Source organism: Oncorhynchus masou, chromosome 13, assembly GCF_036934945.1.
Source record: "Oncorhynchus masou masou isolate Uvic2021 chromosome 13, UVic_Omas_1.1, whole genome shotgun sequence".
In the NCBI taxonomy this organism is placed as follows: domain Eukaryota; kingdom Metazoa; phylum Chordata; class Actinopteri; order Salmoniformes; family Salmonidae; genus Oncorhynchus; species Oncorhynchus masou.
The window spans coordinates 10864647-10891567 of record NC_088224.1 but is presented as its reverse complement, the minus strand read 5'-3'; the positions used below and the strand labels follow the sequence as shown (position 1 = coordinate 10891567).

At 45.5% G+C, this 26921-nt stretch overlaps 1 pseudogene; it reads right to left on the bottom strand.

The window, feature by feature from the left end:
• LOC135551720 (enhancer of filamentation 1-like) overlaps nt 1–26921 on the bottom strand; it is a 56843-nt pseudogene that overhangs the window by 13037 nt on the left and 16885 nt on the right.

Here is a 26921-nt window from a genome sequence, read left to right as displayed (position 1 = left end):
TCTCATACAATCAAAACAATATCCGACAAGGACATGAGGGGAAACAGAGGGTTAAATACACAACGTGTAATTTATGGGATTGGAACCAGGTGTGAAGGAAGACAAGACAAAACCAATGGAAAATGAAAAATGGATCAGTGATGGCTAGAAGGTATAGACGAGACCGAGACATATACCGCCTGAACAAGGAGAGGGACCGACTTCGGCGGAAGTCATAAAGACAGATGGAGAGGTATAGAGAGAGAGACATATAAAGACAGATGGAGAGGTATAGAGAGAGAGACATAAAGACAGATGGAGAGGTATAGAGAGAGAGACATATAAAGACAGATGGAGAGGTATAGAGAGAGAGACATAAAGACAGATGGAGAGGTATAGAGAGAGAGAGACATAAAGACAGATGGAGAGGTATAGAGAGAGAGACATATAAAGACAGATAGAGGAGGTATAGAGAGAGAGACATAAAGACAGATGGAGAGGGAGAGAGAGAGAGACATATAAAGACAGATAGAGGAGGTATAGAGAGAGACATAAAGACAGATGGAGAGGTATAGAGAGAGAGAGACATATAAAGACAGATAGAGGAGGTATAGAGAGAGAGACATAAAGACAGATGGAGAGGTATAGAGAGAGAGAGACATAAAGACAGATGGAGAGGTATAGAGAGAGAGACATATAAAGACAGATGGAGAGGTATAGAGAGAGAGACATAAAGACAGATGGAGAGGTATAGAGAGAGAGAGACATATAAAGACAGAGGAGGTATAGAGAGAGAGACATAAAGACAGATGGAGAGGTATAGAGAGAGAGAGACATAAAGACAGATGGAGAGGTATAGAGAGAGAGACATATAAAGACAGATGGAGAGGTATAGAGAGAGAGACATAAAGACAGATGGAGAGGTATAGAGAGAGAGACATATAAAGACAGATGGAGAGGTATAGAGAGAGAGACATAAAGACAGATGGAGAGGTATAGAGAGAGAGAGAGACATAAAGACAGATGGAGAGGTATAGAGAGAGAGACATATAAAGACAGATGGAGAGGTATAGAGAGATAGACATAAAGACAGATGGAGAGGTATAGAGAGAGAGACATATAAAGACAGATGGAGAGGTATAGAGAGAGAGACATAAAGACAGATGGAGAGGGGGAGAGAGAGACATATAAAGACAGATAGAGGAGGTATAGAGAGAGAGACATAAAGACAGATGGAGAGGTATAGAGAGAGAGAGACATAAAGACAGATGGAGAGGTATAGAGAGAGAGACATATAAAGACAGATAGAGGAGGTATAGAGAGAGAGACATAAAGACAGATGGAGAGGTATAGAGAGAGAGAGACATAAAGACAGATGGAGAGGTATAGAGAGAGAGACATATAAAGACAGATGGAGAGGTATAGAGAGAGAGACATAAAGACAGATGGAGAGGTATAGAGAGAGAGACATATAAAGACAGATGGAGAGGTATAGAGAGAGAGACATAAAGACAGATGGAGAGGTATAGAGAGAGAGAGACATAAAGACAGATAGAGGAGGTATAGAGAGAGAGACATAAAGACAGATGGAGAGGTATAGAGAGAGAGAGACATAAAGACAGATGGAGAGGTATAGAGAGAGAGAGACATATAAAGACAGATGGAGAGGTATAGAGAGAGAGACATAAAGACAGATGGAGAGGTATAGAGAGAGACATATAAAGACAGATGGAGAGGTATAGAGAGAGAGACATAAAGACAGATGGAGAGGTATAGAGAGAGAGAGACATAAAGACAGATGGAGAGGTATAGAGAGAGAGACATATAAAGACAGATGGAGAGGTATAGAGAGAGAGACATATAAAGACAGATAGAGGAGGTATAGAGAGAGAGACATAAAGACAGATGGAGAGGTATAGAGAGAGAGAGAAATATAAAGACAGATAGAGGAGGTATAGAGAGAGAGACAAAGACAGATGGAGAGGTATAGAGAGAGAGAGACATATAAAGACAGATAGAGGAGGTATAGAGAGAGAGACATAAAGACAGATGGAGAGGGAGAGAGAGAGAGACATATAAAGACAGATGGAGAGGAATAGAGGAGGTTGAAAGGGATGAGAGTAGAGAGGAATTCCATTCAACCCAGACCCTGGGTGTAGACCCTGAGTGAAGACCCTGAGTGAAGACCCTGGGTGTAGACCCTGGGTGTAGACCCTGGGTGTAGACCCTGAGTGAAGACCCTGGGTGTAGACCCTGGGTGTAGACCCTGAGTGAAGACCCTGGGTGTAGACCCTGAGTGAAGACCCTGGGTGTAGACCCTGAGTGAATACCCTGAGTGAAGACCCTGAGTGAAGACCCTGAGTGAAGACCCTGAGTGAAGACCCTGAGTGAAGACCCTGAGTGAAGACCCTGGGTGTAGACCCTGGGTGTAGACCCTGACTGAAGACCCTGAGTGAAGACCCTGAGTGAAGACCCTGGGTGTAGACCCTGACTGAAGACCCTGGGTGTAGACCCTGACTGAAGACCCTGAGTGAAGACCCTGGGTGTAGACCCTGAGTGAAGACCCTGAGTGAAGACCCTGAGTGTAGACCCTGAGTGAAGACCCTGAGTGTAGACCCTGTGTGTAGACCCTGACTGAAGACCCTGAGTGTAGACCCTGGGTGAAGACCCTGAGTGAAGACCCTGAGTGAAGACCCTGGGTGTAGACCCTGAGTGAAGACCCTGAGTGAAGACCCTGGGTGAAGACCCTGAGTGAAGACCCTGGGTGAAGACCCTGAGTGTAGACCCTGACTGAAGACCCTGAGTGAAGACCCTGGGTGTAGACCCTGACTGAAGACCCTGAGTGAAGACCCTGAGTGAAGACCCTGTTTGAAGACCGAGTCGAAGACCAGGTACAGAGTCGATGTGGAGACTTTATACAAGGGGTACCGGTACAGAGTCGATGTGGAGACTTTATTCAAGGGATCCCTGTACAGAGTCGATGTGGAGACTTTATACAAGGGGTACCGGTACAGAGTCGATGTGGAGACTTTATACAAGGGGTACCGGTACAGAGTCGATGTGGAGACTTTATTCAAGGGGTACCGGTACAGAGTCGATGTGGAGACTTTATACAAGGGGTACCGGTACAGAGTCGATGTGGAGACTTTATTCAAGGGGTCCCTGTACAGAGTCTATGTGGAGACTTTATACAAGGGGTACCAGAGTACAGAGTCGATGTGGAGACTTTATACAAGGGGTACCGGTACAGAGTCGATGTGGAGACTTTATACAAGGGGTACCGGTACAGAGTCGATGTGGAGACTTTATTCAAGGGGTCCCTGTACAGAGTCGATGTGGAGACTTTATACAAGGGGTACCGGTACAGAGTCGATGTGGAGACTTTATACAAGGGGTACCGGTACAGAGTCGATGTGGAGACTTTATTCAAGGGGTCCCTGTACAGAGTCGATGTGGAGACTTTATACAAGGGGTACCGGTACAGAGTCGATGTGGAGACTTTATACAGGGGTACCGGTACAGAGTCGATGTGGAGACTTTATACAAGGGGTACCGGTACAGAGTCGATGTGGAGACTTTATTCAAGGGGTCCCTGTACAGAGTCGATGTGGAGACTTTATACAGGGGGTACCGGTACAGAGTCGATGTGGAGACTTTATACAAGGGGTACCGGTACAGAGTCGATGTGGAGGTTTTCTACAAGGGGTATCGGTACAGAGTCGATGTGGAGACTTTATTCAAGGGGTACCGGTACAGAGTCGATGTGGAGACTTTATACAAGGGGTACCGGTACAGAGTCATTGTGCTGAGGTACAGGTTATACAGGATGTCCGTTATTGAAACATGGGAACAAACAATTCTGCTTCATTCTATTTCTCTCACACACACGTGCCTTTGATTGGGAACACGTACTACCAGATACAGCAGCCAGTTACCCTTTGGAAAACGTCAAAGTCCTGGACTAGAAGGTCCATGTTGCTTTCTCTGTAGTCCCTACTACTTCCTATGGTGTGACTTTGTGTAGGAAAGTTGCAGCGAATGGACATAGAACACAAGGAGATCTCTGTTTGCAGTTCCCCTCTCTCAAACTCAGTCCATAGAGATGGCTAATACAGTACCTGTTGAAGGCAGAAAGCCACAGGGACCAGTCTGGACACTCAACAGGTACATGTCAGAGTCTGTGTCCTAACCGGCACCCTATACCCTATACAGTGCACTACTTTTACCAGATCACGATGGGCTCTTTGTTAAAAAATAGTGCACTATAAAGGGAATAAGGTGCCATTTGGGACGTAAACAGCCACTTTGTGCTCCCTTCTTTCTGTCACTGGGTCCTCTCAGGCGATGCCAGATGCATACTGCTCATGTATTTCCCATATACACCCTCTGTTTACCCAGCAAGCTTTGCTGTTGCGACAGGCCCGGCCAGGGTTCTTGGAGCTCCTAATGGTGGTTGGGTAAATATTGACCAGACTTGTTCTTCAAGGAGGAGGTAACTTTGTGTTCGTGTAACTTTATGTGGAGGCAGGTAGGTGTGCGTGTGTGTGTGTGTTTGTTTGTAGGTGTGAGTGTGTGTAAATGACCCACGATGAGGCTACCTGATGACACGTGTCAACGGCCCCATCAGACCTGTCAGTGGTGGCCGGGTCACACGAATGGTGATAATGACGCTTCCAACAATTGACCCCTTTGTTCCAACCGAATGGGATGATTCTATCTATTCTATCGTTTCCATTCATCTATTCGTCTCTCCCTCCCTGTCCTATCCTTCCATTGCTTTAAGGCGTCCGCCTGCTTCCCAACCAAAACAGTTTCAGAAGAGTTTGTGCATATATTATGATGACATGTTTTGTTCATTTTGGACTTTCCGGCTACCCGGATAAAGCACTAAATAAACTTCAGTTAGTGCTAATTACGGCTGCTAGAATCCTGACTAGAACCAAAAAATTTGATCATATTACTCCAGTGCTAGCCTCCCTACACTGGCTTCCTGTCAAAGCAAGGGCTGATTTCAAGGTTTTACTGCTAACCTACAAAGCATTGCATGGGCTTGCTCCTACCTATCTCTCTGATTTGGTCCTGCCGTACATACCTACACGTACGCTACGGTCACAAGAAGCAGGCCTCCTAATTGTCCCTAGAATTTCTAAGCAAACAGCTGGAGGCAGGGCTTTCTCCTATAGAGCTCCATTTTTATGGAACGGTCTGCCTACCCATGTCAGAGACGCAAACTCGGTCTCAACCTTTAAGTCTTTACTGAAGACTCATCTCTTCAGTGGGTCATATGATTGAGTGTAGTCTGGCCCAGGAGTGGGAGGGTGAACGGAAAGGCTCTGGAGCAACGAACCACCCTTGCTGTCTCTGCCTGGCCGGTTCCCCTCTTTCCACTGGGATTCTCTGCCTCTAACCCTATTACAGGGGCTGAGTCACTGGCTTGCTGGGGCTCTCTCATGCCGTCCCTGGAGGGGGTGCGTCACCTGAGTGGGTTGATTCACTGATGTGGTCATCCTGTCTGGGTTGGCGCCCCCCTTGGGTTGTGCCATGGCGGAGATCTTTCAAAGCTATACTCAGCTTTGTCTCAGGATGGTAGGTTGGTGGTTGAAGATATCCCTCCAGTGGTGTGGGGGCTGTGCTTTGGCAAAGTGGGTGGGGTTATATCCTTCCTGTTTGGCCCTGTCCGGGGGTGTCCTCGGGTGGGGCCACAGTGTCTCCTGACCCCTCCTGTCTCAGCCTCCAGTATTTATGCTGCAGTAGTTTATGTGTCGGGGGGCTGGGGTCAGTTTGTTATATCTGGAGTACTTCTCCTGTCCAATTCGGTGTCCTGTGTGAATCTAAGTGTGCGTTCTCTAATTCTCTCCTTCTCTCTCTCGGAGGACCTGAGCCCTAGGACCATGCCCCAGGACTACCTGACATGATGACTCCTTGCTATCCCCAGTCCACCTGGCCGTGCTGCTGCTCCAGACCTGAGCCCTAGGACCATGCCCCAGGACTACTTGACATGATGACTCCTTGCTGTCCCCAGTCCACCTGGCCGTGCTGCTGCTCCAGTTTCAACTGTTCTGCCTTATTACTATTCGACCATGCTGGTCATTTATGAACATTTGAACATCTTGGCCATGTTCTGTTATAATCTCTACCCGGCACAGCCAGAAGAGGACTGGCCACCCCACATAGCCTGGTTCCTCTTTAGGTTTCTTCCTAGGTTTTGGCCTTTCTAGGGAGTTTTTCCTAACCACCGTGCATCTACACCTGCATTGCTTGCTGTTTGGGGTTTTAGGCTGGGTTTCTGTACAGCACTTTGAGATATCAGCTGATGTACGAAGGGCTATATAAATAAATTTGATTTGATTTGATTTTTGATTTGATTTGACTTTTGTGAGGGTTTTTTCATCTGTTTGGGCCCACAACATGTCTTTGCTCGAGGCCAGCTAAAGTTCGGAAGCCCAAAGTCTACACGCCTTCGTCCAAGTCTTTTAAAAGAGGATGTGAGCACACTCGTTCGGTTAGCTGAGGTCTGCTTGACACCTTTACACAGCAGGATTGAAGCATGCCTACACCTTTACACAGCAGGATTGAAGCATGCCGACACCTTTACACAGCAGGAGTGAAGCATGCCTACACCTTTACACAGCAGGATGCCTACACCTTTACAAGCATGCCGACACCTTTACACAGCAGGAGTGAAGCATGCCTACACCTTTACACAGCAGGAGTGAAGCATGCCTACACCTTTACACAGCAGGATTGAAGCATGCCGACACCTTTACACAGCAGGATTGAAGCATGCCGACACCTTTACACAGCAGGAGTGAAGCATGCCGACACCTTTACACAGCAGGAGTGAAGCATGCCTACACCTTTACACAGCAGGAGTGAAGCATGCCGACACCTTTACACAGCAGGAGTGAAGCATGCCGACACCTTTACACAGCAGGAGTGAAGCATGCCGACGCCTTCTCTTATATTACCTACCATTCCACCATCCCCACTCACCCCCCAGCTTCTATCCCCCATCTACTGTTCGCCTCTGTCAGCTTTGTCACTGAGGGAGGGCAGGAGTCATGCAGGCAGACTCCAGGATGCATGTGGGTACCAGTGAAATTCAATCTGCTGCCACCCAATAGGTGCTTCAGAACGTAGAGGAGAGTGGTTTTTCCTCCTGTCACTCCAAAGGGAAGGGCTGTGGCAGAGTTCCTTTAATAGCCTTGCCTCTTGGTTTCAAGGGGGGCACCTGCGTTTGCTGAATCACAGTCGGATAGCTTTGAAGTGTTATTATAGGTTACTTTTCCAGCTTTTCGCCTAATGTTCCCTTCCACAGCTCGGAGCAACAGTGGCCTATTAAAGTGACAAACTAATTAATGCAGGCAATTACGTGGACAAACCCAAGAGGCCGCAGTCAGCCGTCTCCATGACGACGGTGTGACCATGTGGCCAAAAAAAAATCCAAACAGAGATTGGGCATAAAGAGGGGCAAAAGGGAGCACACACACACACACACACACACACACACACACACACACACACACACACACACACACACACACACACACACACACACACACACACACACACACACACACACACACACACACACACACACACAGATTACATCGCTAATAAGGATCATATTTTATTCCCTATGATCAAAGGGCTTCTCAAGACAGGACCCAACTTTAATGTGATTATGCTAATAGGGGGTGGTTTTAATGATGGTACGGTCATTTCCTGTTTACTTTCCAGAAATTAATTCATTATTAAGATGTCCCTCTTGACCATTATTCATTCATTATTCATTATTTAGATTATTGACTTCTGAGAAAGTAAAAAAGGTGGGAAGAGGGGATGAGAAACGTCAGGGCTGACCCCTGACCCCTGCCAGCATAGATATTAAACATGGGAAAATGTAAGTTACCTTTCAGCCAAGCATTTCCTGTCCTCCTTCCTTCTTTACTTTCACTCCTAGTTCTTACTCCTTTGCATTGCAGAACTTTTACGGAAATGCTCTCTCTCTCTCTCTCTCTCTCTCTCTCTCTCTCTCTCTCTCTCTCTCTCTCTCTCTCTCTCTCTCTCTCATATATATATATATATATATATACATATATGCGGTGGCAGGACGGGGCCAATGCCTTTTCATTTATGACCTTGCCCTGGGTCAAATCACGCAGGCCAGTGATTCGTCACCACGGCGACAACAGAGAGCAGACTAAAGTGTCTAAAGGAGTGGAGCGCCACAGGAAGGAATCATTCATTTATCTGCTGCTGGGGCCCTTCCACACATGATTAGAGGGAGAAAATAAGTCTGCGAAGCCTCACAAACAAGTCCACACAGTACATTAGTGCTTAACCTGGTCAAAATCCTCTTATCAAGCTGACAGGCGGCTCAGTTACCCAAGCAGTGCACTTCCTCAATCCTCTGTGACTTGTGGGAGTTTATTAACTCAGGCCCTCTGTGTTCCTGTCTGTCCTGCTGGTATGTCCATAGTCCACATCAGTGAATAATAGAATCTCTATATGGGTATTTAACATAGTGACAGGAAGGGCCCATAGAAGGAGCCTTGTAAGGCAGGATGTGAAGCAGAGGGGGCGTTCCAGCCTGGTAGGAGTAGATAAGAGGCATGGCGGGGCCTTTGAACTTTAACCTGACTCCGTCTTTGAGCGCTGTGACCTCACTGCCTGACTCACGCAGGGGGAATTACAGAGAAACAACCAAGACGTCAGAGAGAGAGAGGGAGAGAGAGAGAGAGAGATAGAGAGAGAGAGAGAGACAGAGACACAGAGAGAGAGAGAGAGAGAGAGAGAGGGAAACAGAGAGAGAGAGACAGAGACAGAGACAGAGACAGAGAGACAGAGACAGAGTGTCACGCCCTGGTCTAAGTATTTTGTGTTTTTCTTCATGTATTGGGTCAGGCCAGGGTGTGGCATGGAGTTTTTGTATTGTGGTGTGTTTTGTCTTGGGGTTTTGATGTGTATGTATTTGGGATTGTAGCTAGTGGGGTTATCTAGCAAAGTCTATGGCTGTCTGGAGTGGTTCTCAATCAGAGGCAGGTGCTTATCGTTGTCTCTGATTGGGAACCATATTTAGGCAGCCATATTCTTTGAGTTTGTCGTGGGTGATTGTCCTGAGTGTCTTGACGTCCTTATTATGTGTTAGTTTGCACCAGTTTAGGCTGTTTCGGTTTTCATTACGTTTATTGTTTTGTAGAGTTTGTGTTTTGGATTCGTGTTACGTTTGTTTTATTAAACATGGATCACAATATACACGCTGCAGTTTGGTCCGACTCTCCTTCACCTTATGAAAACCGTGACACAGAGAGAGAGAGACAGAGGCAGAGACCGAGTGAGGGAAACAGAGAGAGAGACAGAGAGAGACACAGAGAGACAGAGAGAGAGGGAAACAGAGAGGGAGACAGAGAGAGACTGAGAGAGGGAAACAGAGAGAGAGAAACAGACACACCTTTCAGAATCAGAGCTGTAAAAAAAATAAACAATAAGAAGCAGTGCCAGTGGCTGATGATAAACGTCCCTCTGACACCACGGTGACAAAGTGCTACAAAGGCAGCTCCTGGTTTCCATGTGAGGGGCTCTTTGTGTGGCCGAGAGCCCCAGGGATGGCTTCCAGCTTCAGGCCAACACTGGGGCCTTGAACGGGGCAGCTGTGGGATGCTTAAGCTCACCCTCCCAGGAGGGTCAGTCAAGGACAGACAGGGAGGGCCACAGCATCAAACTGAGCAGCCTGGGAAAGCTAGCTAGAGCCAGTGCCAAACCTCAGTGTGCCTTTATATACCACATGAACAGAAAATAACCAGTCGCCAATCTGGATTTGCACAGCGGGGTTGACACACACACACACACACACACACACACACACACACACACACACACACACACACACACACACACACACACACACACACACACACACACACACACACATCACTGTGGGGGATGACATGTCGACACATGGTGGCTTTGGTGGAATATGAGAGGGGATCACCAGTGCAGGATGTTGCCTCAGTGCCCATTACCATTTGATTCCTCAGAGGAGGAAGTGTGTGTGTGTGTGTGTGTGTGTGTGTGTGTGTGTGTGTGTGTGTGTGTGTGTGTGTGTGTGTGTGTGTGTGTGTGTGTGTGTGTGTGTGTGTGTGTGTGTGTGTGTGTACTTGGCAAACAGGAAATCCCTCTTCTAATCAGCTCAGTCAAACAGAACACCTAAACAGCATATAACCCGTCCACAGCTCTCAGCCAATCAACAACAGGACTGAGAATTCCTCTTCCTTCATCAACCTAGACCAGGACTGCTTCACAAATGGCACCCTATTGCCCCAGTCAAAAGTATTGCATTATATATAAATATATGGAATATCAAATCAAACTTTATTTGTTACATTCCCCCGAATACAACAGGTGTAGACCTTACAGTGAAATGCTTTACTTACAAGCCCTTAACCAACAGTGTAGACCTTACAGTGAAATGCTTACTTACAAGCCCTTAACCAACAGGTGTAGACCTTACAGTGAAATGCTTACTTACAAGCCCTTAACCAACAGGTGTAGACCTTACAGTGAAATGCTTACTTACAAGCCCTTAACCAACAGTGTAGACCTTACAGTGAAATGCTTACTTACAAGCCCTTAACCAACAGTGTAGACCTTACAGTGAAATGCTTTACTTACAAGCCCTTAACCAACAGGTGTAGACCTTACAGTGAAATGCTTACTTACAAGCCCTTAACCAACAGGTGTAGACCTTACAGTGAAATGCTTACTTACAAGCCCTTAACCAACAGGTGTAGACCTTACAGTGAAATGCTTACTTACAAGCCCTTAACCAACAGTGTAGACCTTACAGTGAAATGCTTACTTACAAGCCCTTAACCAACAGTGTAGACCTTACAGTGAAATGCTTACTTACAAGCCCTTAACCAACAGTGTAGACCTTACAGTGAAATGCTTACTTACAAGCCCTTAACCAACAATGCAGTTCAAGAAAGGGTTAAGAAAATATTTACCAAATAAACTAAAGTAAAAGATTCTAAAAAGTAACACAATATATACAGGCGGCACCGATACCTAGTCAATGTGCGGGGGTAGAGGTTAATCGAGGTAATTTGTACATGTAGGTGGGGGTAAGGTGACTATGCATAGATAATTAACAGCAAGTCGCAGCAGGGTAAAAACAAATGAGGGGGGGGCGTGTAAATTGTCCAGGTGGCCATTTGATTATTTGCTCATCAGTCTTATGACTTGGGGGTAGAAGCTGTTAAGGAGCCTTTTGGTCCTAGACTTGGCGCTCTGGTACCGCTTGGGCTTTCCTCTGATACCGCCTGGTATAGAGGTCCTGGATGGCTGGAAGCTTGGCCCCAGTGATGTACTGGGCCGTGCGCACTACCCTCTGTGGCGCCTTACGGTCAGATGCCGAGCGGTTGTCATACCAGGCGGAGATGCAACCGGTCAGGATGCTCTCGACGGTGCAGCTGTAGAACATTTTGAGGATCTGGGGACCCATGCCAAATCTTTTCAGTCTCCCGAAGGGGGAAAAGGTGTTGTTGTGCCCTCTTCACAACTGTCTTGGTGTGTTTGGACCATGATAGTTTGCTGGTGATGTGGACACCAAGGCATTTGAAACTCTCAACCCGCTCCACTACAGCCCTGTCGATGTTAATGGGGGCCTGTTCGGCCCTTTATTTCCTACAGTCCACGATCATCTCCTTTGTCTTGCTCACGTTGAGGGAGAGGTTGTTGTCCATTTGGGCCTAGACTAGCTCTCTGAATAACTCGGAGCTGGGAGGAAAACAACACAGCCCTGTCTGTCTGTCTGGACACCACAGAGTACACAGAGCCAGCATTTCTGCTCTCCTTAATGGCCAGCAACACAGCTGAAATCTGACTGCACCACTTTGCCAATCACAGATGGGACATTTAGACATTGACGCAGACTTAATTTAATCTAAAACAAGGCAATTATACACTAGTATAGACACATTCATAAAGTCACGTTTAAATGACCTTATTACCAAAGACATCATTCCTTCCCCTTCGTAAATCGTCCTATCAGTGAAGAGGGTGAGTGTTATCGTGATGGTAGGTCTGTGAGTGTGATTAGGGATGTGTCTGGCACCCTATACCTTATAGTGCACTACTTTTAACCAGAGCTCTATGGGCCCAGGTCAAAAGTAGGGCACTATATAGTGAATAGGGTGCCCTTTCAGACAGAGACTGTGGGTGCACAGTACAGGTGGGAATGATTGACATGCCTTGCTGTTTTCTCTGTGGGCCCTGGTCATAAGTAGTGTGCTATGAAGGGAATAGGGTGCCATTTGGGAGACAGTTTCCTAAGCACCAGCTCCCTATTTACCCCACAAACACACCTTAGTTGGGTAACGTCTCTGCCAACTCAAGCCATGATGAAAATACCCACAGACAGAATACATTTCGCCAGGTTATAATTATATTCCCTCTCCTAAGGAGATGGAGAAAATCCAGTTCAGCTTAAGAACAGGTTATAATTAGATTCCCTCTCCAGAATACTATTTCAGGTTAAGAACAGGTTATAATTATATTCCCTCTCCTAAGGAGATGGAGTAGAGTACCTATCCAGTTCAGGTTAAGAACAGGTTATAATTATTTTCACTCTCCTAAGGAGATTAGAGTACCTATCCAGTTCAGCTTTAGAACAGGTTATAATTATATTCCCTCTCCTAAGGAGATGGAGTAGAGTACCTATCCAGTTCAGGTTAAGAACAGGTTATAATTATTTTCACTCTCCTAAGGAGATGGAGTAGAGTACCTATCCAGTTCAGCTTAAGAACAGATTATAATTATATTCCCTCTCCTAAGGAGATGGAGTAGAGTACCTATCCAGTTCAGGTTAAGAACAGGTTATAATTATTTTCACTCTCCTAAGGAGATGGAGTAGAGTACCTATCCAGTTCAGCTTAAGAACAGGTTATAATTATATTCCCTCTCCTAAGGAGATGGAGTAGAGTACCTATCCAGTTCAGGTTAAGAACAGTTCAGAGTTATCCAGTTCAGCTTAAGAACAGATTATAATTATATTCCCTCTCCTAAGGAGATGGAGTAGAGTACCTATCCAGTTCAGGTTAAGAACAGGTTATAATTATTTGCACTCTCCTAAGGAGATGGAGTAGAGTACCTATCCAGTTCAGCTTAAGAACAGGTTATAATTATATTCCCTCTCCTAAGGAGATGGAGTAGAGTACCTATCCAGTTCAGGTTAAGAACAGGTTATAATTATTTTCACTCTCCTAAGGAGATGGAGTAGAGTACCTATCCAGTTCAGCTTAAGAACAGATTATAATTATATTCCCTCTCCTAAGGAGATGGAGTAGAGTACCTATCCAGTTCAGGTTAAGAACAGGTTATAATTATTTTCACTCTCCTAAGGAGATGGAGTAGAGTACCTATCCAGTTCAGCTTAAGAACAGATTATAATTATTATTTTGGAATGAGATGTTTGACAAGCTGCTGTCCACATACTTTTGGTCATGTAGTGTATCTCTCTGTTAAGCGTGGGACATTTTTTAAACAAATTTCCCAAATTAAAATAAATTGGAGCTGATTTGCTGGTGTTTTTACAGCCTTATGTCCAACAGAAAATTGGGGGTAAATCAAATCACCAGTTGGGAAACCCCTGTTGGGGAACCCTGCTGTTGGGGAACCCTGCTGTTGGGGAACCCTGCTGTTGGGGAACCCTGCTGTTAGAGAACCCTGCTGTTGGGGAACCCTGCTGATGGGGAACCCTGCTGTTGGGGAACCCTGCTGTTGGGGAACCCTGCTGATGGGGAACCCTGCTGTTAGAGAACCCTGCTGTTGGGGAACCCTGCTGATGGGGAACCCTGCTGTTGGGGAACCCTGCTGTTGGGGAACCCTGCTGATGGGGAACCCTGCTGTTGGGGAACCCTGCTGTTAGGGAACCCTGCTGGGGAACCCTGCTGATGGGGAACCCTGCTGTTAGAGAACCCTGCTGTTGGGGGGATGGGGAACCCTGCTGTTGGGGAACCCTGCTGTTGGGGAACCCTGCTGATGGGGAACCCTGCTGTTGGGGAACCCTGCTGTTAGGGAACCCTGCTGTTGAGGAACCCTGCTGATGGGGAACCCTGCTGAAGTGTATAACTAGCTTATTACAGTATAGAAATACACAGTTGTACTGTACTGCCTGGAACATGAATAGACATGTAGATGACTGGTGAATCCATTTTCACTGGGCTCTGTTGTTGTCTGTGAGCTGGTGTACAGTATTTGAGTACAGACAGACCTAAATACAGGCAGCCGCTGCTGGACTCCTACAAACACCAACAGCATAAAAACACAACTCTGCACGGTTGGCTTTTCCATGAGTTGTGCCCTGTTCAGTGCCCTTTTGTGGCTTCCCAGGCCCTACATACAGCTCGCCAACACACAAATACGCCAAATGGGAGTCTCTCTCTGTCTATGTGAATAAAAACACTGCCCTGTTCTGTGGTGAACTAACATCTCGGCACACCCTGTCCACATTTCATTTCACATTGCTGCCCTGCAATCCTTCCACCCTGTGACTGTGTCTGTGTAATGACTCTCATTAGACTGGTCTGGGACCAGTGGCGTGGCAGTAACCTCACAGGTCAGGACAACAGAACAGGCCATGGTTTAAACTGGTCTGGGACCAGTGACGTGGCAGTAACCTCACAGGGCAGGACAACAGAACAGGCCATGGTTTAAACTGGTCTGGGACCAGTGATGTGGTAGTAACCTCACAGGGAAGGACAACAGAACAGGCCATGGTTTAAACTGGTCTGGGACCAGTGATGTGGCAGTAACCTCACAGGGCAGGACAACAGAACAGGCCATGGTTTAAACTGGTCTGGGACCAGTGATGTGGTAGTAACCTCACAGGGAAGGACAACAGAACAGGCCATGGTTTAACTGGTCTGGGACCAGTGATGTGGTAGTAACCTCTAAGGGAAGGACAACAGAACAGGCCATGGTTTAAACTGGTCTGGGACCAGTGATGTGGTAGTAACCTCACAGGGAAGGACAACAGAACAGGCCATGGTTTAAACTGGTCTGGGACCAGTGACGTGGCAGTAACCTCACAGAGCAGGACAACAGAACAGGCCATGGTTTAAACTGGTCTGGGACCAGTGATGTGGTAGTAACCTCACAGGGAAGGACAACAGAACAGGCCATGGTTTAAACTGGTCTGGGACCAGTGACATGGTAGTACCCACACAGGGCAGGACAACAGAACAGGCCATGGTTTAAACTGGTCTGGGACCAGTGATGTGGTAGTAACCTCACAGGGAAGGACAACAGAACAGGCCATGGTTTAAACTGGTCTGGGACCAGTGACGTGGCAGTAACCTCACAGAGCAGGACAACAGAACAGGCCATGGTTTAAACTGGTCTGGGACCAGGCTGTGGTTTAAAGCTCCATTTAATGCCCTTTGAACATCTCAGAGCCCTCAGTCTTCTGTTGCCAGGAGACCGGCTTTAGCTGAGCAGTTAGTCTTTTTCTCTCTTTCTCTCTGTCTGTCTGCCCCCTCTCTCTATCCTATCCAGCCCTCTGTCTGTCTGCCCCCCCTCTCTCTATCCTATCCAGCCCTCTGCCTGTCTGCCCCCCCTCTCTCTCTATCCTATCCAGCCCTCTGTCTGTCTGCCCCCCCTCTCTCTATCCAGCCCTCTGTCTGTCTGCAACCCCCCCCTCACTCTCCAGTTCTCTTACCTTGCTGGGGGTGTTGTCTGCAGCCAGGGCATTCCTCTGAGGGGGACCTGGTACACATCTTGTCCCAGGGGTACCTGGTAGATCCCTTGCTGCCCCGGGCTCTGGAGGGACGGGGGCACCTGGTACAGCCCCTGGGACGATGACACGGCCTTCTGCTGGTAGGCCGAGCCTATAGGTGATGATTGGGCGATAGGGGACTGGGCGTCGAACATTGGACCAATCAGCAGCTTGAGGCGGTTGCCCGGGGCGATGCCCTGGCGTCCGTGTAGCGAGCAGAGCCACCACCCCTCCAGGCCACCCGTGTTTTGCTCAATGATTGTTAAGATGTCCCCTTTCCGGAAGGCCAACTCCTCCGGGGACTCGGGGACGTTGTCGTATAATGCCTTGGCCATCAGGTTCTACAGAGAGAAGAGAGGTCAGTCTACTGTCAGGAACATACCGGACTGGGATATGTTCCGGGTTGCCTCTGAGAATAACATTGACGTATACACGGACATGGTGACTGAGTTCATCAGAAAGTGTTTAGGGGATGTTGTTCCCACTGTGACTATTAAAACCTACCCAAACCAAAAACCGTGGATAAATGGCAGCATTCGCGCATAACTGAAAGGTGCAAACCACCGCATTTAACCATGGCAAGGAGACTGGGAATATGGTTGAATACAAACAGTGTAGTTATTCCCTATGTAAGGCAATCAAACAGTCAAAACGTCAGTACAGAGACAGAGTGGAGTCGCAATTCAACGGCTCAGACACAAGATGTATGTGGCAGGGCCTCCAGACAACCTAAACACCTTCTTCACCCGCTTTGAGGATAACACAGCGCCACAGATGCAGCCCACTCTGTTAAAAAAGAGGAGTTTACAGTAAACAACGTAGTACCGTTAAAGAAGAGGAGTTTACAGTAAACAACGTAGTACCGTTAAAGAAGAGAGGAGTTTACAGTAAACAACGTAGTACCGTTAAAGAAGAGAGGAGTTTACAGCAAACAACGTAGTACCGTTAAAAAAGAGGAGTCTACAGTAAACAACGTAGTACCGTTAAAGAAGAGAGGAGTTTACAGTAAACAAAGTAGTACCGTTAAAGAAGAGAGGAGTCTACAGTAAACAGCATAGTACCGTTAAAAATGAGGAGTCTACAGTAAACAACGTAGTACTGTTAAAAAAGAGAGGAGTTTACAGTAAACAACGTAGTACCATTAAAGAAGAGGAGTCTACAGTAAACAACGTAGTACCGTTAAAGACGAGAGGAGTTTACAGTAAACAACGTAGTACTGTTAAAGAAGAGGAGTTTACAGTAAACAATGTAGTACCGTTAAAGAAGAGAGGAGTTTACAGTAAACAACGTAGAACCGTTAAAGAAGAGAGGAGTCTACAGTAAACAACGCATAGTACCGTTACAAAGAGAAGTCTATAGTAAAAAGCATAGTACCGTTAAAAAAGAGGAGTCTACAGTAAACAACGTAGTACTGTTAAAGAAGAGAGGAGTCTACAGTAAACAGCATAGTACCGTTAAAGAAGAGAAGTCTACAGTAAACAATGTAGTACTGTTAAAGAAGAGGAGTTTACAGTAAACAACGTAGTACTGTTAAAGAAGAGAGGAGTTTACAGTAAACAATGCATAGTACCGTTAAAAAAGAGGAGTTTACAGTAAACAATGTAGTACCGTTAAAGAAGAGGAGTCTACAGTAAACAATGTAGTACTGTTAAAGAAGAGGAGTTTACAGTAAACAATGTAGTACTGTTAAAGAAGAGGAGTCTACAGTAAACAACGTAGTACTGTTAAAGAAGAGAGGAGTCTATAGTAAACAGCATAGTACCGTTAAAAAAGAGGAGTTTACAGTAAACAACGTAGTACCGTTAAAGAAAGAGGAGTTTACAGTAAACAATGTAGTACCGTTAAAGAAGAGAGGAGTTTACAGTAAACAACGTAGTACTGTTAAAGAAGAGAGAAGTCTATTGTAAACAAAGTAGTACCGTTAAAGAAGAGAGGAGTTTACAGTAAAAACGTAGTACCGTTAAAGAAGAGATGAGTCTATAGTAAACAACGTAGTACCGTTAAAGAAGAGAGGAGTTTATAGTAAACAACGTAGTACCGTTAAAGTAGAGATGAGTCTATAGTAAACAAAGTAGTACCGTTAAAGAAGAGATGAGTCTATAGTAAACAACGCAGTACCGTTAAAGAAGAGAGGAGTCTATTGTAAACAACGTAGTACCGTTAAAGAAGAGAGGAGTCAACAGTAAACAAAGTAGTACCGTTAAAGAAGAGAGGAGTTTACAGTAAACAACGCAGTACCGTTAAAGAAGAGAGGAGTCTATTGTAAACAACGTAGTACCGTTATAGAAGAGAGGAGTTTACAGTAAACAACGTAGTACCGTTAAATGAAGAGAGGAGTTTAAAGTAAACAACGTAGTACCGTTAAAGAAGAGAGGAGTCTACAGTAAACAACGTAGTACCGTTAATGAAGAGAGGAGTTTAAAGTAAACAACGTAGTACCGTTAAAGAAGAGAGGAGTCTACAGTAAACAACGTAGTACTGTTAAAGAAGAGATCAGTCTACAGGAAGCAGCATACAGTTTAGTTTATAGCCTAGGTTTAGCCCGTCACTGCTTTTAACAACATATCATAGACGGTACTGAACATTGTATTAGCCTAATGCTATGTAAAATATCATAGACTGTACAAAAACAGTGTATTAGCCTAATGCTATCTACAATATCATAGACTGTACTGAACATTGTATTAGCCTAATGCTATCTAAAATATCATAGACTGTACTGAACATTACATTAGCCTAATGTTATCTTACACATGTAACATGACGGTCTTCTAGTCCAGGGGTTCCCAACTTTTTTGAGTTGTGACCACCATAATCCCCTCGACCCATCTGGGCCCCAGCCCGACCCACAGTTTGGGAACCACTGTTCTAGTCTATGTGGCTCTTATCCACAGTTAGACCTAGGGTGAACTGTCGCATTTGTGCTTTGCAGAACTTGCAATTACCATGCAAAATTCTATTAGCTCCGATGCCAGATGTCTTTTTGACTGATTTGAATTTGATAGGATTTTCTCTCAGTCTTTGCAGGGCATGGTGACCCAACCGGTTGGTTGTTGTGGTGGAGTGTGGTCATAGGAAGGGATAATGGTTCCTAACCACAGCACTAGAGATAGGAAACCCCTAAGGGTTGCTGCTACTGTGTCTATGGGGGACAGACACGTGGTAAACCGACATTCAGTTCAAAACAAATACGCATACATACCGTCTGCACTATAGGCTAGCATAGCAATAAAATGGCTATCAAATATCCTTATCATCACATCCCAAGCAGAGATAAACCCCCAGTGGGACTGGCAGGATTGAGCTCACCGTGTAACACAAGTCCACCAGACTTACTGTTAATTTTAAATCCGCTTTTCTACATACACAGTATAGTCAGTGTGCTTTACTGCTTTTACTTGCTACGAGAGCAGAGAACCTGAGCTGAGCTACGCTATCAATGAACCTGAGCTGGGCTGGGCTAGCAGAGAACCTGAGATGGGCTGGGCTAGCAGAGAACCTGGACAGGGTTATCAGAGAACCTAGGCTGGGCTAGCAGAGAACCTGGGCAGGGTTATCAGAGAACCTAGGCTGGGCTAGCAGAGAACCTGAGCTGGGCTGTGCTATCAATGAACCTGAGCTGGGCTAGCAGAGAACCTGAGCTGGGCTGGGCTAGGCTAGCAGAGAACCTTGTCTGGGCTAGCAGAGAACCTGGGCTGGTCTAACAGATTAGCTCAGAGAACAGGTTATCAGAGAACCTGGGCTAGCAGAGAACCTGAGCTGGGCTAGCAGAGAATCTAAGCTGGGCTATGCTAGCAGAGAACCTGTGCTGGGCTAGCAGATAATCTAACCTGCGCTTGTCTAGCAGAGAACCTGACCTGGGCTTGTCTAGCAGAGAACCTGACCTGGGTTTGTCTAGCAGAGAACCTGGGCTAGGCTAGCAGAACCTGAGCTGGGCTGTGCTATCATAGAACCTGGGCTGAGCTGGACAAGGCTATCAAAGAACTAGGGCTGGTCTGGCCTGGGCTACTCTATCAGAGAATCTGGGCTGAGCTGGGTTACTCTGTCAGAGGTTCTCTGCTTGGTTGGCAGAGAACCTGTGCTGGGCTATAAGAGAACCTGGGCTGGGCTATCAGAGAACCTGGGCTGAGCTGAGCTGGGCAAGCAGAGAACCTGGGCTGGGCTGGACTATCAGAGAGCCTGGGCTTGACTGGGCTATCAGAGAACCTGGGCTGGAATGGGCTGGGCTATCAGAGAACTAGGGCTGGGCTACTCTATCAGAGAACCTGGGCTGACACAGTACAGGATCATTCATTGCCGTAACTAACAGCTCATTCTACAGTAACAAACAGCTCGTTTTACAGTAACAAATAGCTTGTTCTACAGTACAACCAGCTCATTATACACTAACGAACAGATCATTCTACCGTAAATCAGCCTGTTCTACAGTAACAAACAGCTCGTTATACCGTAACAAACAGCTCGTTATACAGTAACAAGTTCTACAATAACAAACAGCTCATTCTACAGTAACAACTACCGTAACAAACAGCTCGTTCTACAGTAACAAACAGCTTGTTCTACAGTAACAAACAGCTCGTTCTACAATAACAAACAGCTCGTTCTACAGTAACAACTACCGTAACAAACAGCTCGTTCTACAGTAAAAAGTTCTACAATAACAAACAGCTCATTCTACAGTAACAACTACCGTAACAAACAGCTCATTCTACAATAACAAACAACTTGTTCTACAATAACAAACAGCTCGTTCTACAGTAACAAACAGCTCGTTCTACAGTAACAAACAGCTCGTTCTACAGTAACAAACAGCTCGTTCTACAGTAACAAACAGCTCGTTCTACAGTAACAAACAGCTCGTTCTACAGTAACAAACAGCTCGTTCTACAATAACAAACAGCTCGTTCTACAATAACAAACAGCTCGTTCTACAATAACAAACAGCTCGTTCTACAATAACAAACAGCTCGTTCTACAGTAACAAACAGCTCGTTCTACAATAACAAACAGCTCGTTCTGCAATAACAAACAGCTCGTTCTACAATAACAAACAGCTCGTTCTGCAATAACAAACAGCTCGTTCTACAATAACAAACAGCTCGTTCTACAATAACAAACAGCTCGTTCTACAATAACAAACAGCTCGTTCTAAAATAACAAACAGCTCGTTCTACAGTAACAAACAGCTCGTTCTGCAATAACAAACAGCTCGTTCTACAGTAACAAACAGCTCGTTCTGCAATAACAAACAGCTCGTTCTGCAATAACAAACAGCTCGTTCTACAGTAACAAACAGCTCGTTCTACAGTAACAAACAGCTCGTTCTACAGTAACAAACAGCTCGTTCTACAATAACAAACAGCTCGTTCTACAGTAACAAACAGCTCGTTCTACAGTAACAAACAGCTCGTTCTGCAATAACAAACAGCTCGTTCTACAATAACAAACAGCTCGTTCTACAGTAACAAACAGCTCGTTCTACAATAACAAACAGCTCGTTCTACAGTAACAAACAGCTCGTTCTACAATAACAAACAGCTCGTTCTACAGTAACAAACAGCTCGTTCTACAGTAACAAACAGCTCGTTCTACAGTAACAAACAGCTCGTTCTACAGTAACAAACAGCTCGTTCTGCAATAACAAACAGCTCGTTCTACAATAACAAACAGCTCGTTCTACAGTAACAAACAGCTCGTTCTACAATAACAAACAGCTCGTTCTACAGTAACAAACAGCTCGTTCTACAATAACAAACAGCTCGTTCTACAGTAACAAACAGCTCGTTCTACAATAACAAACAGCTCGTTCTACAGTAACAAACAGCTCGTTCTACAGTAACAAACAGCTCGTTCTACAGTAACAAACAGCTCGTTCTGCAATAACAAACAGCTCGTTCTACAATAACAAACAGCTCGTTCTACAGTAACAAACAGCTCGTTCTACAGTAACAAACAGCTCGTTCTGCAATAACAAACAGCTCGTTCTACAATAACAAACAGCTCGTTCTACAGTAACAAACAGCTCGTTCTACAATAACAAACAGCTCGTTCTACAGTAACAAACAGCTCGTTCTACAATAACAAACAGCTCGTTCTACAATAACAAACAGCTCGTTCTACAATAACAAACAGCTCGTTCTACAGTAACAAACATCTGTTCTACAGTAACAAACAGCTCGTTCTACAATAACAAACAGCTCGTTCTACAATAACAAACAGCTCGTTCTACAATAACAAACAGCTCGTTCTACAGTAACAAACATCTCGTTCTACAATAACAAACAGCTTGTTCTACAGTAACAAACAGCTTGTTCTACAATAACAAACAGCTTGTTCTACAGTAACAAACAGCTCGTTCTACAATAACAAACAGCTTGTTCTACAGTAACAAACAGCTCATTCTACAGAGTTATGAATAGAATACAAATACATGAACCAGTTTTCAGAAACTACTGTCCTTGCTGTTTCTGCATATAGTCTCTCATTTCAGAATGTAGACTAAGACCTCTCTCTAACACACTGTCTTTCACTGTCACTCTCTTCCTCGCTCTCTCAAGCACACCATATCTGAGCCCTTCTCTGTCACTGTGTGGGAATCATGATGCAGGAAGCATTCCTCTCAGGCTGAATGTTCCCTGGCCTTCTCCCTTTTCACACCGGCTCTGATTCTCCCGACTTGCGTCCCAAATGGCACCCTATCACCTATATAGTGCACTACTTTTGACTAGGGTCCATAGGGCTCTGATTGAAAGTAGTGCACTATGAAGGGATTAGGGTGCCATGTGCCATGTGTGACTCACACAGGGTTCCCATGTGAACCTTAACTAGGTCGGTGGTAATCGTTATCTCTCACTGGGCGTCTCACTGGGCGTCTGGCCTCACTAGCCATTGTCTCAGTGCTCTGTCACAGTCCCCAACACTCATTGCACAATTACAGACCACAATTACCCCCCCCCCACCACCCGGCTGCTTGCCTGACCTCAAATGTCATGGCATGCTGCTGGCCAATGGGAGCGGATCGCTGGGCTCTGTTCTTGTTCATTACACAGATGATGAACGTGCTAGTTACAGTCTCTTAGGAGAAACAGAAATGCTGATTATTATGAGTATAAACTGCCTCTTTTTTCCCCTGATACAGTACAAATATAGATATCTATATCCAGCTAACCTCCTTTATGGATGTAAGTTTGGTTAATTGCTGAGACAACAGTTCTGAAAGCAACGCCTCTGCTCTAGTAGGATTCCATGTAATATTTACAGTATGAGAAGGACTGGAGAGGTCACTACCACAAAAACAACAGATATGACAAGGACAGGAGAGGTCACTACCACAACAACAACAGATATGAGAAGGACAGGAGAGGTCACTACCACAACAGATATGAGAAGGACTGGAGAGGTCACTACCACAACAGATATGAGAAGGACAGGAGAGGTCACTACCACAACAACAACAGATATGAGAAGGACAGGAGAGGTCACTACCACAACAGATATGAGAAGGACAGGAGAGGTCACTACCACAACAGACATGAGAAGGACAGGAGAGGTCACTACCACAACAGACATGAGAAGGACAGGAGAGGTCACTACCACAACAACAGATATGAGAAGGACAGGAGAGGTCACTACCACAACAGATATGAGAAGGACAGGAGAGGTCACTACCACAACAGCTGCAGCTGTACATAGTCTATTGGTAAATAACCCACCCATTTTCACCTACCTCATCCCCACACTGTTTTTATTTATTTACTTTTCTGCTCATTTGCACACCAGTATCTCTACCGGTACATGACCATCTGATCATTTATCACTCCAGTGCTAATCTGCAAGGTTGTAATTATTCGCCTACCTCCTCATGCCTTTTGCACACAATGTATATAGACTCGCCTTTTTTGTACTGTGTTATTGACTTGTTAATTGTTTACTCCATGTGTAACTCTGTGTTGTCTGCTCACACTGCTAAGCTTTATCTTGGCCAGGTCGCAGTTGCAAATGAGAACTTGTTCTCAACTAGCCTACCTGGTTAAATAAAGGTGAAATAAAAATAAAAATAAAAAACAGATATGAGAAGGACAAGAGAGGTCACTACCACAACAGATATGAGAAGGACAGGAGAGGTTACTACCACAACAACAGACATGAGAAGGACTCATCTTACCACACAAACAAACAAAAACAACCACACACACACACACACAGTGAAAACGCTTTGCTCAGTTAATCTTTCAGAGTGTAAAGATAAAAAATTCACTAATCCTAACACCTCTAAACCACCAATAGTCTGCTAGTTCTCACATCTGACTGTCAGCGGTTAGCTTCCCCTAGTATCAACAGCTTTACCTCACACACTAAAAACACAAAACACTCTTGCACACACACGTTGCAAACACACACACACACACACACCTCTATTTTTTTGCAGGTTTGAAGCACCAAGGCACTTACCCAGAGATGGCAACAAACTTAACACCTCTTCTTCTTTTTGACTATTTCATCTGAACAATTGATCTTTCGTAACTGCATCTGGTCTAAACACTTCCCCTGGATGTAGTCTCTCCCCCCCCCCTCTCTCTCTCCCATAGATGAACGACACCGGGGCACATAAAAAGACCCGATCAGGACACACACACACACAACAGCCAATATACAGTAGTGAGGTAGCCCCAAGCCAACACTTTGTCAACACTCATTAGCAAAAGTTGATGCATACTGACCGTGAATAAACTCAACCGTTATACTGTGGTAACTGGACTTCTGAGGTTTGACAACTGTGAGTGAGCACACACACACACACACACACACACACACACACACACACACACACACACACACACACACACACACACACACACACACACACACACACACACACACACACACACACACACACACACACACACACACAACTTCGTACTAATATAAGCTCTTCCTGCTATGCAAAGTTTGGGTTTCAAGTGGCTAAAGTTAACCGTTTATAGTAATGATTCAGATTTGTTCATGCAAAGCACTTCAGCAGAATCAATGACTCAGAAGAGTATTAAACCAGAATAGGATTCCAGTTACTGTGAGCTGAATATAGTCTTGATATATTGTGACTGCAAAAACATGATGATACCGGCCATGAAAATGACCTAACAGAAATGTTGAGACTGAGAAATCATTTTGACCTAAAGTGAGGAGGAAATTAAAATATTCTCCTATTTGTTGGTCTGCGTTTGGTCTGTGCTACTACACATCTGTAATTGGAGCACGTGTGACAACCAGTGAGGGCATGCGTACATATACCCCTGGTAAAAACATTGGCTAGTCATAAGGAGGTGACTCAGCAGGCTGTTGATCCTCCAGCAAACATCTGTCCTCCATCTGTCAGTGGGTTGTGAGGCTGGGAGGCCCCTGCTCTTACTCTACTGATGACAACCAATGGGCTTCCTCGGATCCTGGAAGTTGTCTTTTAACGAGCAGTAAGTACCGGGTGAGCGGGGGAAAGAGGGGCATTCCACCACCTCTCATGACAGGAACCATGACAAACCAGGGAAGGGTCTTTATGGTCCTTCTGTTACCCAAACATCCCTGACCAGGGAAGGATCTTCGTGGTCCTTCTGTTACCCAACGTCCCTGACCAGGGAAGGGTCTTTGTGGTCCTTCTGTTACCCAACGTCCCTGACCAGGGAAGGGTCTTTGTGGTCCTTCTGTTACCCAACGTCCCTGACCAGGGAAGGGTCTTTGTGGTCCTTCTGTTACCCAACGTCCCTGACCAGGGAAGGGTCTTTCGAGTCCTTCTGTTACCCAACGTCCCTGACCAGGGAAGGGTCTTCGTGGTCCTTCTGTTACCCAACGTCCCTGACCAGGGAAGGGTCTTCGTGGTCCTTCTGTTACCCAACGTCCCTGACCAGGGAAGGGTCTTCATGGTCCTTCTGTTACCCAACGTCCCTGACCAGGGAAGGGTCTTCGTGGTCCTTCTGTTACCCAACGTCCCTGACCAGGGAAGGGTCTTCATGGTCCTTCTGTTACCCAACGTTCCTGACCAGGGAAGGGTCTTTCTGGATCCGTGATTTGATCTATAGGTTATGCATCAAAGTAGCCTATTTTACATTGATAAGCAATTACAATCTCAGTGACTGTTTAAAACATTTATAATAACTATTGATTCCAGTCATATGTACTTTTTCTATGGCATTCTGGGTTGGGAGTGAATACATTCAAGCAGCATATTAACTGGCATAACATTGTAGGTTGCACAAAAGCAAGTAAAAAGGGCACATTATCTAATTCTATATCTAATTATTTCACATGGAGATGTGGGAAGCTAAAAAAGGCTAGCTAGCGTGTTGTTTTAATCGAGGCTAAAGCCAGCTAGCCAGGCTGCCAGCTAGCTACTACGTAACTACTAACGTCCCTAAACAGAGAGGGAGTTTTCTAGTCCTTCTCTTACCTAACATCACTAATGGCATGATTATACAGGGAGACAGTGGTAATGATCCACCCAGGATTCCCTTCCAGGTATCTACAACAAAACATTCTTCAGTATGTTGACTCACTGTGTCTGTCGCTTGGTAGATAGCTTCATCGCAAACTGATAACATGGAGTACAATCTAGCACCAGTACTTAGACAATAGTTTTAAGATAAGAATTGAACACATAAACAGTTTGTGTGTCTCCAGACACGTAGGCTAATGATTGAAGAGAAAGAAAACTCTGATTCACACATGACTAGTTGGAGATGTGTCTCACGTCTCTTTGTCCACGGCTGGGATACGTCTGGCTACTGATATATAGTCTTGGTCTCATATGCTGTTGTCATTGGAAGTGTGGAATAGTCCAGACCCACACCTGGAGGCTGGAACACATACATGTATATCCAGCCGTTTATCCCTGTTCATTCCCTTAACTTAGCCCTACCACCCCTCCACCCACAGGGGTATCAACAGGGGTATCAACAGAGTCTCGCCAAAGCACAAATAACAGTTCACTCATTTGTTTGGGGGAACACGTATGCTTAGTTGCTGACCAACCTGAAAATAAAAAGCCTTTACGTAATGTTACCACTGAATGGGGCCCCACCTTCCCTCCCAGCTCCAAGTCAGTCAGTATTCAGGAAGGGCTCACTGGGTGGCTTTGGCTCTGCCTCCAGAGTACACATCAACCTAATGAAGGTAC